Source organism: Oxyura jamaicensis, chromosome Z (assembly GCF_011077185.1).
Source record: "Oxyura jamaicensis isolate SHBP4307 breed ruddy duck chromosome Z, BPBGC_Ojam_1.0, whole genome shotgun sequence".
Classification (NCBI taxonomy): Eukaryota; Metazoa; Chordata; class Aves; order Anseriformes; family Anatidae; genus Oxyura; species Oxyura jamaicensis.
In genome coordinates this window covers 45420729-45430959 of record NC_048926.1, presented here as the reverse complement: position 1 = coordinate 45430959, position 10231 = coordinate 45420729, and the positions used below count along the sequence as shown (strand labels likewise).

General features: G+C 37.3%; 1 protein-coding gene across 1 annotated transcript in view; it reads right to left on the bottom strand.

Moving 5' to 3' along the window:
• LRRC2 (leucine rich repeat containing 2) overlaps positions 1-8654 on the bottom strand; it is a 79325-nt gene extending 70671 nt beyond the window's left edge. The window contains exon 1 of the mRNA XM_035310628.1: positions 8524-8654. The gene's annotated coding sequence lies outside the window, so the exon portion shown is untranslated. The remainder of the gene's footprint in view (positions 1-8523) is intronic.
• Between the last annotated feature and the right edge of the window lie 1577 nt (positions 8655-10231).

The window sequence follows — 10231 nt, the reverse complement described above, 5'->3', positions numbered from 1 at the left end:
GAAGGAAGGAAGGAAGGAAGGAAGGAAGGAAGGAAGGAAGGAATTTTGCATGAAGTCTAAGGAAGTCTAAGGAAGACTTCTTTGCATGAAGACTTCTTTGCATGAAGTCTAAGGAAGTCGAAGGAAGGAAGGAAGGAAGGAAGGAAGGAAGGAAGGAAGGAAGGAAGGAAGGATATCTGCTATCTTTGGTGAACATAAAGCTTCTCCCATTGCTTGTTTATCTTTACAAGCATTAACAATGAAGCAAAAAATTGTTCATAGCCTACCTGGAACTGACTGCTGAGAACAGCCGAGCCAAAACCCCATTAATAGCAGTGTAATGAGAATGGTGACCTTATTCTCAGTGGAATGGTTTATCTGTAATCAGATGCACCCTCCTAAAATGTTTTCACAATTAATTTATAGGAAACTGTTTATCACCTAAAATAAAGCGCTCTCCTCCATTGTCTAAATCGAGAAACCCAGTGACCAGGACTTCCCCCTCACAGTAGCTGCAGTCACTCTGCAGGATCTAATTCATTTTAATAGATCAATTCATAGCATTCTGTTTTGGTAGAAGGGTTATTGCAGGAGCTGAATTGCTGAGAGACAGGGAAGTGGCAGCAGGACTCTTGACCTCTGCTGGAACTAGATGGCCTTAATCAACACAAAGTCTGAATGAACTGTGAAAGTACTCTACTTTCTTGACTTGCTCCCCACCTTCCTGTCTCCCATGTTAAGTCATCTGTTCTTTATTGAGACACTGATTTATTATACGCTCAGGATGGAAAAGTTTATACAACTTCTATCCACATATTGGATTAGACAGTGATGCATTGGTGTTTCTCTTCAATGGTAAGACCAAGTACAGGAGGAACAGTGGTGAGAGGTGAGAGGTGTCCATCATAACTCCTGAGGACTATTCTGTTCAAAATGAACAGAGCTACAAATCCTGATTAGATCACATAGTGGTAAGGTTTTAGAAATAGTCAACAGGATAAACTCAAAAGTTTTTTGCTATGTACAACTCAGAAAATGTCACTCAACAAAATTCACAGAGCTATCCTGGACTGAAATATGGACAAAGCGAATCAACCAGGATGGCATGAAACAAGGAAATAAATAATTAACCTTATTTTTCTCAAAGTTCAGGTGCCATTCATTATGAGATGTTACAGATGTTGTCCAGGAAAGGGAGTCTGGCAAGCAGGCAGATATTAGACTAATCTGATACTAAAAGCAGGTTCTTCAGGGTGCTTACTCATGTGTGGAAAGAATTTGAGATGGATAAAACAGCTACCAAAAATAATTTATATTTCTAGAACATAGAGATGATCCTATTCAAGTTCACACACAACAATTGCTTTCTTCCAATCATCATATTAGGTCTGCACAAGAACCAAATCTATCATGTTGTAGTCACAGATGTGAGGGGGACTCTGGAGGTCACCCAGTCTGACTGCCACACTCAAAGCAGTCACCTATTCCAACTGCTACGCTCGAAGAAGGATGTGTAGAGATCACTGTTATACACATACTTCAGCCCTCTTCTCTTTCCACTTTCCCCATCCTTTTGTAATTCATCATTGCTCCTTTCACACCCCATACATGTTCATTAAGGACTAGTTTGGTCATTCTTGTGAGGATTACCCAACCCATCAACAAAGCAGTAAGTGAAAAACAATCATGACAGATAGCTAGATAGATGATAGATAGATACATACACACATATATACATATATAGAGATACTTATATACAAGTTATTTCTCCCACAAGAAACAGGCAACTTTGTTTTCAATAAGGACAAATCCCAACTATGGAGCCAGCATCTGCAAAGCCCTGCTTCATAACTAGACAGAGTTTGCAACTTAATGCCATCTTCCTTGGGTGATACCTATATCTATATTATGCTGTGGATCATCAGCTCAGCTTTCTTATATGATGTACAGTTATAGTGTTCATTCAGTCTTATGAGTTATTAGAAGAAAAAAATAAAAAAAAAACTTCTCTGTGTGTACCTATGGAAGCCAATAATCTTATCCCTGGCCATTTACACCTCCAGAGAAGTAATCTACAGGGCTTTAATCAATATCTTTAAAAGACAACATACTGGGAAGTCAGTCTGATTTCTTATCTAATTCTTGCTCGCAATAGTTAACTCAGAAACAAATCTGACTATTAGGTTAAATATTCTTTTTAATGATTGAAATATTTTCCTTTCGGAATTAGGTACACATTTTTAAGCAATATTTTTAAGTAATATATATTTTAAGTAATTAATTATAAAATGAAAAGAGCTTCTTAAGAATAAGTATTTGCACTATGTGGAAAAGTGACACTAGAGTCTTTAACCACAGAAAATTGAACTAATGGCAGAGAAGTTTCCTTTTTCTTTTCTCATTCCTACTCTACATTTTTCCTCAGAAAGAGAAAGAGAAAAAAATATATATATTTAATAATAAATATAATCGTATTTAATATTTTTTTAAAAATACATTTCAGCACTATGGCCATTGCAACATATTCTTTTCCTCAATAATAGGGTAGGTCATCCCTAGTTTTCATCAATAATGCATACACAAGAATCCTTAAAATTAACACTTCTCCAATTCTAAACAAATAATTTACTTTTCTTCCCATGAGGGCTGTGCTTTAAGTCTGAGGTACTATAACTACATTTTTTTTTTTTTTCTCAATTTCTTCTTTCCAGAGCCCCATTCTTTCACTAGAGAACCTCAAAAAGCCCCTCTCCTCAGCAAGTCTCTCAGCCTTGCTCTACTTCAGGAGCCACTTCAACATTGAAACCAATTTTTATTTCTTTCCAGGCAATTTAATAAGCTACTACCTCTTTGGGCCAGTTGAAACTGAGCAGATGTGCATGCTCACACAATGACACTCTTTCTGTCTGTATTGTTTTAATTCTCTGATTGCTACATGTTGTCACTGTAAGCACTGAACAAAACAAATATATTTACAGATATTTTATTGAGATTTCTTGTCTTAAGAAGAAGACAGAACTATTATTTTACTATCTTGTAAAAAAATATATATTCATTTAGCTGCATATATAAATAGACCTATTAAAATCAAAGGCATTTCTTATGTGTTTAAGGATACTTAACTTCCACTTAAACATTTGGAAAATTAGGTGGGGAAAAAAATCAAAATCTTAGTGACAACACTCATCATGTTTTCACTGAAATAATAAAACATTAATGCCAAATGTTATTTCCTGTAAAAGCATCTGCTTAAGTATATTCATGGATTATTTTTATTTTATCATTTATTTTATTTTATTGTGTAAATTCACCTAAAGGCACCCAGACAGTGCTTTAGCATCCCCCTTAGACTTTCTTCTTTCCAGGGTAGAAGGACCCAAGAGCTCTAGACTAAAATCTATTTGGTAAGGTGTTGAAAAACTACAGAACGAAAAAGAAGTCATCTGCCTTGTAATGTCTATAATCTTTATTATTACTATGTATTTTTATTCACAGATTTAGTATACTACTTCCTAAAATCCCTCACTCCCTTCAGCTACTGCTCTATCATCCCCTTGTGTTTGGGGCCCCCTGCACATGAAGGATGTTGATCTGTTAGAATGTGTCCAGAGAAGGGCCACAAAGTTTATCAGAGGGCTGGAACACCTCTCCTGTATGAGGAAAGTCTGAGAGAGCTGGGGATGTTCATCTGGTGTGGCCTCATTGCTGTTTTGCAACACTTAAAGAAGGCTTATGAAAAAGATGGAGAGCAATCTTTTTTCTCAGTCAGATAATGACAGGACAAAAGGAAATGGTTTAAAACTAAAAGAGGGGAGATTTAGATTAGAGGTCAGGAGGAAATTCTTCACACAGAGGCTGGTGAGGCACTGCAACAGGTTGTTCAGAGAAGCTGTGGATGCCCCATCCCTGGAAGTGTTCACGACCAGGTTGGATGACGACCTGTGCAACCTGATCTAGTGCATCCACTCTGCCCATGACAGGGGAGTTGGTACTAGATTTTCTTTAAAATCCCCTTCAGCCCAAGCTATTCTGTGATTCTGTGATTCTATGATTTACAGGTCTGCCATAGACCTGCTATTGGCCATTTTTGACAACAGCCATTGCTGTCTTGACCACTCTGTTTTTTGTTCTCATTTGGCCTCTGTTTCCAGAGCAGCATTTGACTTTTTGTTTGTTGTTTAGTTTTGATGTTTAACTGGGCTTAGGAAAAAGGAGAAAAATTATAATTTGCAATTTATCTGGAAGTGTAGCAAAACTGGGCTATGCAGGTCCACTCAGGAAACTTGTTTTGTTTTTTGTTGTTGCTGTGATTTGTTGTTGTTGTTCTTTGTTTGTTTGTTTTAAATGGGAGTGCTTTTCTGTAACTCTCAGTCTTTAATGCTGAATGAGTTTCATGTCAGTTACCTGTGTGTTCAACACACGATTGCATGACCTGTCTGATCTGCAAGAAGCAAACTGTTTAAGGACAGGTAAGCTAAAAGTAGCATTGAATTCCACACAGAAACCCTATAGAAGTGCACTTCAGATCATCAGTTTCATTGAATGAACAATTTGCAACATTTCTGCACTCATCTCGGCACCTGAAAGGTATAGATGCTCTGAGAAGCAACATCTTTTGAAAAGAAAGTAGTAGAGCATACGGTAAGTGATCTTAGATATGATGACTGCATTGCCTTCCAGAACCGACTATACCAACTCTTCTGCAGCTTCTTGCTGTTTGTCAAGGTTATCTCTGTCTTGTCTAGAGTGTGTTGAATACAGTTAGTCATATGCCAAAATTACATTTGCTTTATTATATTACAGTCTAGCCTCATCTGAACACAGCTGGTGTCAGTGTTAATACTGGCCAACTTGCCTGTGCACTGTGTATTCTGTAGAACAAGACCCATGTCATCTCTTTAGTCAGAAAGTTGTCCAACATAGTTCTGCTACTACTAATACAGCCAATATTAGTCTCTGTTACAGTCCTTCAGAGTTTGTATGGGTCCTGGTTGCCTTTAAAAACAACACTGTATAAACTTTCCATTGCTGAGTAGCCAAAATATTGTTTTCATTTCTTCAATTTGTTTAATGGTCTTGTTCACTTGAGACCTTCTTCTTTCAGATAATCCATGTGGGAGACCTGCTGAGGTTTCATGTATATTACTGGCAGGATTACATAGGGGAAAATCTGAGTGAACATTTCTCCTACCAATCCTGCAAATAATTTCTTAGGAAATAAACTGACTCACATATTGAATGCTTCAGAATAACCAAGTTGTTTATCTCATGAGTCTTTAAATAATTCAAAGGGAACATGACATTTTTTTACCAACTGAACACATTTTTTGTGTTATCAAGGAAAGATTAAATTACAGAAACATGGTGTTTGCAAGAGCAATAGAAAGTGTGACACTGGTCACAGAATACAACAATAGTATGCTAACTGCACAACTCTTAAGTGGGGCAGTGCTGCAGTGTTCTGCTTGCGAAGTGGGAGGGGACTGCAAAGGAGGAAGCTGTTTTTCCCTACACAGTATTTCTGCTGGTAACAAGACTTTATTCTACACAATCAGGGAATTATTCTCCCCAGAAGTTTTGCAGGTTTATCTGCAGCTAAACCTGCCGAATGTGCAGATTTAACAGTCAGAGTTTCAGGTAAGGGATCCAACACAGATCAAACCTCAGATCATATATGCATGCTTAAAGGGAGAACAAGTAGGCAGGGAAACCCTGTGGCTCACAGCAGGTAATCCCCTAGAAGCCTGGGTCTGTAGAGATCCAGTAAATGCTGCTGCACCACAAAGTAAATAGAAGAGAAAAGGGACAAGCTCTTCCAGGCTTGAGAAAGCAGTCCTGACACCTGGACGCAAGCCCAGATGTTTTGGGAGTTTGAAACGTTCCCTCCTGCTCTCTCAAGAGCACATTCTCAGGCAGCCAGCTCCTAGATAAACAGACGTAGACAGCAATACTTCCAGACTATTTAGTAGTCCAGCTTTCACTAAAGTTAATTTTAGAAATTAGTGTCTGCATATGACAGGTCTTAAACCTAAATGCTCTGATAAATCAAGTTATTTTTGAGTTTTTTATTTATTATATAAAATAGGTTTTTATGAACAAAATCAGACATTAGCCTCTTTAACACATAAATAAATAACTTTTTCATAGTTTATGTACCACAGCTAATCGAACAAATATTTTTTTCTTAACTTATTCCTTATACTTCAGGTAAGAATAGCTAACTGTGAACATCAAAAAAATACAAATTAGAATTAAAATTAACATTAAAATAAAAAGATACGTGTATATAGACATTGAAGGGCTGAGCTTGGTTTCCACACATTTTTCTAAGTGTACTTCTTATTGTCCAGTGCTGCAGCACAATATCTTACTGACAGTTTTCATTAATCAGTTGGTATTCTTGATGTAAACTAACCAGTCTCACAAACAAGATTACCCTTTATCACTGCACTCTTCACATCTTGATTTTCAGATAATTTTTCACCAGGTTATTCATTTATTAGGACTTTAATTATGGATTAATTAACAGCTGAATTACAGTATTTCTTATACGTCAACTCTTGTAGCACTGATATGTTTGCCATCAAGCATGATAGATGTTATATATGCAAGGGGATTTATTACAGATATATTCCCCTAACACTTCAGTGAGCTGACTAATTATTCAAGGTGATTTTTCCACTGGCAATGTAGCTAACAAAACACTGGACTGATGTCTATGACACAAATCACAAATCCATTCTTTATTTTTTCACAGGGCATTACTGAAGAGAGGTCTATTTCTCTTAAGATTGAGAGAGGTCTGATGTATTTGAACTGGGGATGTATTTTAAGGCTGTTTCTTGTCAAAGGAATAACAGTGAGCTCAAAAGTATATTACAAATTTTTAAAAGTTGTTTAATCTACGAATATAGCTGTAATCAGCAGATGAAAACAATTGTCATAGGTAGTAGACAACAAAATCCTCGAAAAGCTAGAGAATGTATTACGAGTTAGAGATACTCCAACTTACTTACTTATTCAAAGACACATGGCAAATAAATCTGCTCACAGTACCAATGAACAACACATGGAAACTTTCATATATTATCAGATTATTATAATTAAACAGAAAGTTGCAATCTCAGGGTTCTCAGACCTGTTTTACACCATCAATGTTTTGGGTTTTTTTTTTTAGCAGAACCTTTAATTGACTTATCTGCATTCATCATATGGATAATGGGCTTTGGCCATCCCCAGGAAGAAGTACTACTAGTGTTACCTTTCATACACTGGCAGCAGCTTGTGGAGTTACTTTTATGGGTGACACCATCATAAATATTATTTTATATTGCATTTCCTAATTGAGAACAGCCTGAGAACAGAAAATAGACAAAAATTTTATTATGTCCTTTTGTTCTCCAGGTCCATTTTCCATGCACTGAACTAAGAAGAATCCTATCCTATTACCTGCATCTTCCCCTGTTGCAGAAGTTGAGCAAAAATCCATGTCTGACCTATGAGATCAAGCCTTTTAGTCATTTCTCATTTACTCATATGTTGAATAAAATGCTCATAGCCTAAGAACTCAGATTACGTGATTTAAGATGATAGAACAGACAATTTAGATAAGCAAGATAATATGATGTTTTTAACTACTTCAGCAGCTAAATTAGCTTAGCTTAAGTGGTCCAAACCCCACCACACAGCCATGAAGTGGCAGCTATATTTCCTTAGTTCTCTTCCCTGACCATTTATGTAGCCTTAGAATTTTCCACCACATTTTCCCATGCCTGTAGATAGGAGAAACAGGTGGCATAGACAGCTGGGCATCCTTCTTGTAGCAGTTCTTCACCTCCACCTTCCCTCTGAGCAAAGTGAATGAAACTCTGGTAGTATCCTTTTTGATCCTTGCAATGGTGCTGAGTTAACTACTACCAAAAGGAGAAGAACTGGTCTGTATCTTTTCGCCTACAGAAAGTAACATGTCAATGATGACAACATTTGACTTTAAATGAAAGGTTTTGCTCGTAAAATATTTAGCAGGTTGGATTTCCTATACCATGGTAGATTAGCTGTAAGTGGCCTTCAGAAACTGAACTTCTATAACTCTTTTTAAGTTCCACTCTAAATTTTGACAGACAACAAAGATATATGACCAAACTACCCCAACAATTTTTTTATTGAAAATCATTCACACACCAGCATATGTCCTTGAGATATAATAGCAAGGGTTTATTACAAATGAGTCATGGAGTGTGCAAGTACCTGGAGTCTTGAAAGCTTTCCTAAATTATACGGTTTGGGTTTGTCACTAGTGTAAATGTATTTAGAGGAACAACATATGGGGTGAAGCTTACTGTCTTTAAAGGTATCCAGCAAACACATCACTTTGGATTAATGCCTTGCCTTTCAGCTGTTTTTCCCATATACATTAGCACTTAAAAATCCACAGCACAGTAGCAGCAGCAAAGACCTGATAACGACATTTCACTTTCACTTCTATTTCCTACCTTGACCCCACACATCTGAAGAAATTTAATAATCAGCAAAACTGTCACTTACCTACTACTAAAGAACACGAGTGTCCAGAGCTCCTGAGTGTACTCTGTGGTTATTTAATTTGGGACACAGAGGTTGTTTATAGCAGCAGTACAACTCGTGGCCAGCCAGACCTGTCTGAACCCCACAGCGTGACTAGCCTTCCAGATGTACTAATATGCTATATTTGTAAAGTGATAATATGATCTGTGGTCTTACAGCAGAGACATGGGCAGGATAAGATATCTACACTGCATGACTCAACATAGGACGAGAAACAGCAGTGCTGAGGGCAGCATCTCATTTGCACCAAAGTGTAAGAGGACTAATGTTATTCATGCTTATGTATTTTCCTTGGAAAAGGAAATCAACACAATAAAAATACTCTGTATTCCCCTGGTACATACTGTCTTCCTTCTTATGTCCATACAAGTGTGAGAGATAGACACACAAGCACACAGACACTCACTGTGCAGTTGCCCTGAATTACTGATTTATAGCAAATACCACTTTTACTTGCTCATGTTTTATGCCTACTGCTGAGAATGTATGACAATATTCCTATTTGCTTAGTGATGCCACTGAAAAAAAAATATCACTCTGGTATATCACGTCTGTCAGGGTGCCTTGAGGGCTAGCAGTTCCCTTGCAGCTCGCCGGGAGGGCTCACGGGAGCTGGGGCTCCCCATAGGTGCAGCAGAGAAGGACCTGCAAGCCTACCTCCCCAGCTGGGAGCAGGGCAGCAGAGGGTACACCAGATCCAGTCACCTCCATGAGGAGGCAGGCAGGGAGAGGAAGGGCCATCAGCACCCTCAGGACCTTGATGATTGAAATGTTTGGATCATATTCTTAGTAAAATAAACCAATTCATTCCTAGCCAAAAAATAACCAATTTATACCTTCAAACAGAAAGAAAGACAGTCCTTTTAACAGAACATTTAGGGTCAGTTGTTTACAAAAATAAGGTTTTCATTAAGAAACATTTCCAAAAACTGCTTTTGATTTAATTTCCTTTTAAGTTCAGCTTTGCAATTAAAATATCATTTAATTTTCTGATAAAGAACTGGCATTTTCCAACCATCTTTGTTTATTATTCATCACTGCCAGTAATAACAAGCATTAATTACAACAGCTGGGCTTGGCTCAAAATTCGTATACCAGTGTTACATTGCTGTGTTTCCAGTGCTTGCACTGAAATTTTACTACATTGGTACTAGCAGGAGAAAATCTGGAAAAAAAAAAAAATATATATATATATATATATGAACTGGAGATTTAATCTTTCAAGTTTGTCTTCAAGCCTGAAGGAGATAATATCAGGATTCACCCTGATCTTTTTTGATGTAGTATGTTTCACTGCTTTGGTGGCATGACTTAAGAATCTGCATCATAAGTCCTTACCCTTTGGTCATCTTATTTTTCACAAACATTGGTGATAAAATGTTTATTGATCACCACTACCATATCTGAGTTGCCTAAGATGTATTTGTTGTCTCTTACATCTGCCCACCTACAAGCACATTTTTGCCAAATAGCTATCAGAGTTTCCTGTAGCTGTGATGCATATAGGACTTCAGCTGCAAGAGCTGACCAAGTAATCAGTGAGAGAAGCAGTAAGCATATATACTGTGGAGCAGAAAAAAATGCATCCTTTGTGTGATCAAAAGTACACTCCATATTTTTGTTTGCCTACGAAAACACATTCCCATATTTTTGTTTGGAACACAGTAAC